At 39.0% G+C, this 7924-nt stretch overlaps 1 pseudogene; it reads left to right on the top strand.

Moving 5' to 3' along the window:
- The first annotated feature begins 5610 nt into the window (after nucleotides 1-5610).
- Nucleotides 5611-6262, top strand: LOC102866185 (annotated as a pseudogene).
- Nucleotides 6263-7924: the final 1662 nt, after the last annotated feature.

Here is a 7924-nt window from a genome sequence, read left to right as displayed (position 1 = left end):
ATGTATATGATGATTATATGCAAAATAATAAAAGACTTTTTAAAAACCATAAGCCTTGAGGAAAATATAGTAGATCCCAGAAATGTATGGGTTTAGTAATAAATAATTATTGAGTGTCTCACATATTTTGGGCATGTTGCTAAGAGAGACTAGTTTTGGAAAGGTGGAGGGTCAGTGAAAGACAAGAGACCGTCAGTAATATGGACTGACAATAACTACAGCAATGGGCTTATGTGTATCACAAATTATGAGGATAGGACAGGATAGGACAAGGTTCAGATCTATTATTCAAATGGTTTCTATTAGTTGTACTCAACTTGATGGCATTTAACAACATAAAAATTAAATTCCAAGCACTAGTAGCTCCTGGAATAAAACAGATAAAGAAGATACGGAATTTGTATTACAAGCACTGAGTGGAAAAATATTAGCTTTTATGAAAACAAATTTAATCTACACAAATTCAGCAGAAGTGCATTCATTAATGTACCAAAACACAGTATAAAAACTTTATAATACCGCTTTTTATAATCCTCAAGAATGAAAACAGAATGTTTATTGCTGTGTTGTTCACAATAGCAAAGAGATGGAAACAACCCAAGTGCCCATCAACAAATGAATGGGCAGAGACGCTGTGGTATATGCACACAATGAAATACTGTGCAGCATTGAAAAACAAGGAACTCATGAAATATTATACAAAATGGGTGACCGTGGAGGACATTATACTGAGGGAAATATCTCAGTCACAAAAGGACAAACACTGCATAATGTCCGTGTTATAAAACAGTACTGACACTGGGGTTGGAGGGAAACTTAGAGGGGGTAAATAATGTACACTGCATTGAAACAGATGAGGGAGGTAACTGCTTGAAAGGAATATATGATTAAATATTATTTGCTTAACAACAGCCCATATTAAGAGTTGCATAGTACTGGACTGCATTGGAGCATTGGGGAATTGTATAACAAAGAAAGATTTTTTTTTTTCTCCCCCCCAAAGAGAACAGTGAACTGGAGGGAGAGGTGGGCAGGGGGAAAATATGCAAAAATGAATGAATGGAAATCCATGTTCTCTCTAAACTTTCATTAAAGTCTCAATTTAAAAAAAATGGAAACAAAAAAATGTCCACCAACGTAAGAATAAGATATAGTGCTTTCTTCTGTTGTCATTATTATAGTTAGCTGTAGAATAGCCCTCAACTCATGTCTGTTCTAGAAGGTTTTGTTGGCTGATTCAGAAGTAAATTGTCAGACCTTTCTTCCTCGTCCATTTTATCCTGGAAGCACTGCTGAGACTTGTTTAACATCATAGCAACACGAAGGCCACCATTGACAGAGTAGCTCATTGGCTGGAATCAATTGAGTTTGAATCGCCAGAATGAAAAATGAGAAATCTCTCTTATTCTATAGGTGGTTACTTTGTCAGGTGTTTTCAATTGCTTCGTATGCACATGTATATTGGACAATGAATAAGGAAAACCAAAATAGAATTGATGCATTTGAATTATGGTGGTGTAGAAAAATGTTGCATATCCTCATGGACTGCTAAAAGAACAAACAAATTTATCTTGGAGAAAATGTAACCCAAGTTCTCCTTAGAGGGATAGATGATGATATTTCATCTCTTATGCTTTGGGCCTGTTGTCATTGGAAAGAAAAAAAACCCCAACAAACCCAACATAATACTGGAAAATGTAGAGGGTCAGTGAAAGAGAATAAGGTCTTGAAGGCAGCAATGAGGTTGATCCTGGTAAAAACTGCAGATGGGGAAGGATAGGAAAAAGGTTTTTTTGTTTGTTTTTCTTCCATTTTATTTTTATTTCATATTGGTTTTTATACACAATTTGTATACATTGTGTATCATTCATGTACAATGCACTTCACACATTCCTACATTCACATTGTATTTCAAATGACCATTTATAGAGTCAGAATTGACCCATAATTGACTCTCCAGAGGGTTTTAAGAGACAGTTAATTGCATGGGAGAAGATTGTCCATCCTTCTCCCACAGTCCAGCTGGTGGGATTCAAACTGAGCTTCTTGCCACTTGCCTGCTAGAGCTCCCAGGTACTATTTTATAACATTAATCACTATCACCTTTGATCTATGCCTACTATTACTCGGGTAATATTCTTTTCAAGTCCCCATTGGATCTTTCCTAATTCCTTCACCACCACCCCCTTCTTACTGTACTGTTATTCTAGTGATTTCTTCCCCTCCTCATCATCTGCATCCCTGCCTCTCTTCCCTTCTCCTTTTGTACTTTTGTCCACATCTTACTAGTTGTTGTGTGCAGTCAAGTTGCCTTCAACTCATATTGACCCTGTGTACAACAGCTCTGAAGCCTGCCCTGTTCTGAGCCAGTCTCACTGATGCCAGCACATCTATCCCCATTGCCCTAGTTACTGTTATCAATCCATCTCATCTTCGGAGTCATCTTCTCCTGCGCTGTCCTTCCACCTTTCTGATTATGATGTCCTTCTCCAAGGGTCAGTCCCTCCTGCCCACAAGCCCAAAGTAGGTGAGACTGAGCTTCAAAATCCTATCCTCCAAAGAGCAACCTGGTTTCATCCTAAGACAGACGTATTTGTTTTTGTGGTGGTCCATGGTATGTTCGAGACTCTTCTCCAACACCACAACTCAAAGGCATCAATTCTTATTCTGTCATCCTTAGTCATTGTCAAGCTTTCTAAGGTATAGAAAGTAATTGAGAACATCATGGCCTGCCTCAGATGAATCTTAGTCTCTACAGTGACATCGTTGCTTCTCAGTATTCTAGAAAGGTCTCTGACAACAGATATAGCTAATGCAATTCGTCTTTTGATTTCCTGACTGCTGATGCCAAGATGTTGATTGTGAAGCCAAGCAAGCTAAAATTGTTAACAATATCAACCTCTTCTTCATCCATCATGGTGCTGCTAGTTGGCCCAGTGGTGAGAATCTTTGTCTTCTTGATGTTGAGCTTCAATCCATATTGAAGACTACAGTCCTTGACCTTCTGTAGCAAGTGCTGAAGGTCCTCCTCAGTTTCAGCAAGTAGGTCATTGACGAGTCTTCCTCCAATCCTGATGTTACATTCCTCCTCATAAAGCCCAGCCTCCTAAATGATCTGTTTTGCATATAGATTGAAAATGTATGGAGACAGGACACATACCTGATAAACTCCCTTCCTGATCTTGAACCATGCAGTGATTCCCTGCTCTGTTCTGAGGACTGCTTCCTGGTCCAAGTAGTTTCACATAAGCACAATTGAGTGTTCTGGAATTACTATTCTCCTCAAGGTTAAACACAATTTGTTGTGATCCACACAGTCAAATGTCTTTGCATAGTCAATGAAACAGAGATAGACATTACTCTGGTACTCTTTGTTTTCTGCCAAAATCCATCTGACATTGGTGATAATGTCTTTAGTGCCACGACCTCTTCTAAAACCCAGCTTGTGTTTCTGATTGTTCTCTGTCAATGTACTGTTCCAGTCTTTTCTGGATTATCTTCAGCAGGATTTTGCTTGTGTGTGATATGAGTGATACTGTAAGATAATTTCCACACTGTCAGGTCACCTTTTTTTTTTTTTGGAATGGGAATAAATAAGGATCTCTTCCAGTCAGTTGGCCTGGTAGTTGCAGAACTCTCCCTAGAGCCTGAGTCTGATTTCACCTTTTGTGCCCCTAATTTGCCTTGGGAGCCCCAGCGCATCTCCAATGGAAAGAATCTAAGACTGCCATCTTGCCTCCCCTTCAAGTACTCCAGTTCTCCCAGGATCACTTTATCAGTCCACCTGGTTGAGGGTATTTCTCTCCTTTGCTGACATTCCACCCTTCCCAGCATCATATCTTTCTCCAAGGACTAACATCTTCTAGCATCATGCCCAAAGTATGTGAGCAGAAGCCTCATCATTCTTGCCTCTAAAGAGCACTCTAGCTGTACCCTCTCCAAGACACATCTATTTGTTCTCTTGGCTGTCCATGGGATGTTCAGTGCCCTTCTCCAACACCACAGCTCAAAGGCATCAATTTTTTCTTATGCCATCCTTATTCATTGTCCAACTCTCAGATTCATAGCAAGTGCTCAGAAAGACCATAGCCTGAATAGGGAGGTACCAGAAGTTCAACCAGGATCTGGAAGAGGCCATGGCACCATTACTCTAAGAAACAATAAGAGACTTAACTAAATGGAAAAATATTCCCTGTTTGCAGATAGGAAGACTCAACATAGTGAAAATGACAATCCTGTAAAAAATAATATACATGTTTAATATAATCCTAATATAGATATCAAATTCATTTTTCAGAGGGATATGAAAGACTCTTAACAAGCTTATTTGGAAAGGAAAGATACCCTGAATAAGCAAAGTACTTCTGAAACACAAAAATGAAGTGGGAAGCATAGCAGTCTCTGATCTCAAAACCTGCTACACAGCTGTAATAACCAAACTGCATACTACTGGTATAAGGACAGACACATAGACAAATGGAACAGAATTTAGAACCCAGAAATTAACCCGTCATAAGGAAACAAAACCTATCAAACAGAGAAATGAAAATTTCAACAAATGGTGTTGGCAAAACTGCATTTCTACCTGCAGAAAGCTGGAGCAGGAGCCACATCTTTCTCCATACACAGAAATCAATTCACGGTAGATTAGAGATGTAGGGGTAAAGCCCCAAACCATAAAGGTCATAAGAAGCAAAGTGGGACCAAACCTAGAAGGCCTAGTCTGTGGTAAAAATAGGCTAGCAAATACAATCAGAAATGCACAACCAGGAGAGGACAAAATTGATGAATGGGACCTTCTAATAATTAAGTCCGTGTGTGCTTCAAAAAAACTTTTCCCAGAAGAATGTTGGTGGTGGTGGGGGGAACAAAAAACAAACCCCTACAGACTGGAAAAACTTTTTTGCAGTGACATCTCAGAACCAAAATTTACTACCAAAATACTACAGGGCCTCCACAAGGAAAACTGATAATCTAATAACAAAATGGTCAAAACACGTGGAAAACCTTTTTACAAATTAAGACATTTGGATGGTCAATAGAGCAAAGTTTGGGTCTGTTGTTCACAGGGCCTCTAGAAGTCATTTTCAGCTTAATAGCATTTATCAACAATGCCTGTTTTTTACATTCCTGAGATTAGAACCTACAACTTCCCATTCCTCATGGCTCACAAAATACCTTTGGAAGAAGATGAAAGTCTTCCTTCTTTTTCTTATTTCTGAAACTGCATCTCAAAAAACTCAAACTCATTGTTAGTGGATAGGAACCTCCTCATAGCTAATCTTCCAGCAAGTTTTCAGAGGCTATAAATCACATGGGAGATTGTCCATGGAAGATTCAAACTACCGGAGACACACCACATCCCTATTGACTTTGCCAGCAGAACTCTCAAATTTACCATAATCTTCTGAAATTAGAACCTTGTTACATTCTTAGAAGACAACATTATCACTCTCTCAGTCAGCATCTCAGTAACCTAGGTCAAGGTAATGTTTGTTTCAGCTAAAAAGTGTCTTTACCATCAAGCAATTACTTTGGCAACATTGACCAAAAATGAGTACTGGGCTCAGTCAGATGGGATCCAGAGACGCTTCTGGAAGAACCATCACGATGGCCACCCAAGGAGAACCCCAAGTCCAGTTCAAACTGGTGTTGGTGGGTGATGGTGGTACTGGCAAAACGACGTTCATGAAACGTCATCTGACTGGTGAATTCGAGAAGAAGTATGTAGCCACCTTGGGTGTGGAGGTCCATCCTCTCGTGTTTCACACAACAGAGGACCGATTAAATTCAATGTGTGGGATACAGCTGGCCAAGAAAAATTTGGGGGACTGAGGGATGGCTATTATATCCAAGCCCAGTGTGCCATTATAATGTTTGATGTAACATCGAGAGTTACCTACAAGAACGTGCCTAACTGGCATAGAGATCTGGTTCGAGTATGTGAAAACATCCCCATTGTGTTGTGTGGCAATAAAGTGGACATTAAGGACAGGAAAGTTAAGTCAAAATCCATCGTTTTCCACCGAAAGAAGAATCTTCAGTACTATGAAATTTCTGCCAAAAGTAACTACAACTTTGAAAAGCCTTTCCTTTGGCTTGCTAGAAAACTAACTGGAGACCCTAACTTGGCGTTTGTTGCCATGCCTGCTCTTGCCCCACGAGAAAAGTTGTCATAGACCCAGCTTTGGCAGCACAATATGAGCATGATTTAGAGATTGCGCAGACAACTGCTCTCCCGGACGAGGATGACGATCTGTGAGAGAATGAAGCTGGAGCCCAGCGTCAGAAGTCTAGTTTTATAGGCAACTGTCCTGTGATGTCAGTGGTGCCGCATGTTTGCCACTTTATTATCTAGCTAAGCAGAACATGTGCTAATCTTTGGGATGCTGAAGGAGAGATGAATGGGCTTCGGAGTGAGTGTGGCAGTTTAAAAACCCCTTCATTTTTTGGACCTGCATATTTAGTTGTTTTGAAAGGCAGTTTCCTTCTTGAGTTTCAAACACAAGACTGCTACAGTCAAATAACAATATTCCGTGGTAAAATCTTGTTTGTTACTGTCATTCCCATTCTTTTCGTTTAGAACCAGAATAAAGTTGTATTTCAAATATCTAAAAAAAAAATGAGTCAGAGAAAAACAGCTTTCTAGCAGTTGACTGCCATTCTTATTAGTATACGAGTATATCTTTGTCCTATATACATTTTCAGATAAACTTGTTATATTTTCATTGTGCATAGCTATAGTGTGGTTTTCCCTATTATTAAATTGCTATATTTCGAGATTGGCAAAATGTTGATAATTGTTGAAGCTGGGAAATATATACTCAGGTTCATAATACTAAATTTGCATTAAAATTATCTTAAGCACTAAAACTGGAAAATGGTTTTTTTTCCCCCTCCTTTGCTTGTGCCTAAATCAGATACCTTGAAGATAGCAAAACCTTAAGAAGGTCATCACCACACTGACAGTTTGTGACAGAGTGTTCACAAACTGTCTTTTGACTTGAATGACTCATACAAGGTCAAGTCTTTTTCTTGTATGGAGAGGCCACTGCATTAAGTGTTGCTGCAGCTGAACACAGCTTTTGTGATTTTGGCCTTGCCTCTTTGGAAAGCTATATCTTATCAAAAACTGCTATGTAGTTTACATTCTAAGCATTGAGTAATGAATATGAAGTTGGGGCTGTCCTAGATCAGGAAGGTTGGAGAAGGGGTGGGGATGATTTCTGCACTGAAGAGCTGAGGGGAAAATATTACCAGAAGCCTACTTGAGCCCTGAGGGTTGACCTGAGGAGAAGTGCTACAGCTCACCATGTACTTTTTCCCCCAAGTAAAAAGAAAGGTAGCATTTTGTATGCAAGAATATGAATTACTATCATAGCTTCTTGACTGAAACTAATGGTCCTTAAAACCATTGTGAGAAGATGCTCTCCAGTATCATCACCTAAATGTAGTTGACTCCAGGAAGCAAGAAACTAAGCATGTGTAATCAAGTGTTTTTAATTCAAAAGAGTATTGAGTTACCCAATAAGCAAGGCAAGGTTTATTTGTGTTCATTTATAAATCTGTGGAGAACAAATATAATTTTTTCCCCCACCACTTCAAAAATTCTGCTTTTGGCTATGACTGGAATCTGTATCTCTCACAACCCGACATCACCTTTCTATAAAATAAGTCAGTTGCTTTTCAGATTCATAATCTCTGACAGGGACAGACTACCCAAAAAGTGAAGAAAGTATGGGTTTACTGATTTTTCTTTACTAAACTCCAGTGAGCTATTTTGCATGAGTTCTGCTAGTAAGCAAAGGTAAGCTCATATTTGCCTTGCAAATTGGGTAATCTGCCCTGATTCAAAGATTATATTTTTTGCATTTTTAGTAACCTTCTTATAAATCTTGTTTTGTTTTTGTTGTTGCAACTTTTT

Source organism: Elephantulus edwardii, unplaced genomic scaffold, assembly GCF_000299155.1.
Source record: "Elephantulus edwardii isolate Elephantulus edwardi_28Jun2011 unplaced genomic scaffold, EleEdw1.0 scaffold00311, whole genome shotgun sequence".
Lineage (NCBI taxonomy): Eukaryota > Metazoa > Chordata > Mammalia > Macroscelidea > Macroscelididae > Elephantulus > Elephantulus edwardii.
The sequence above is the reverse complement of the archived record's forward strand: the minus strand, read 5'-3'. Positions and strand labels throughout refer to the sequence as shown.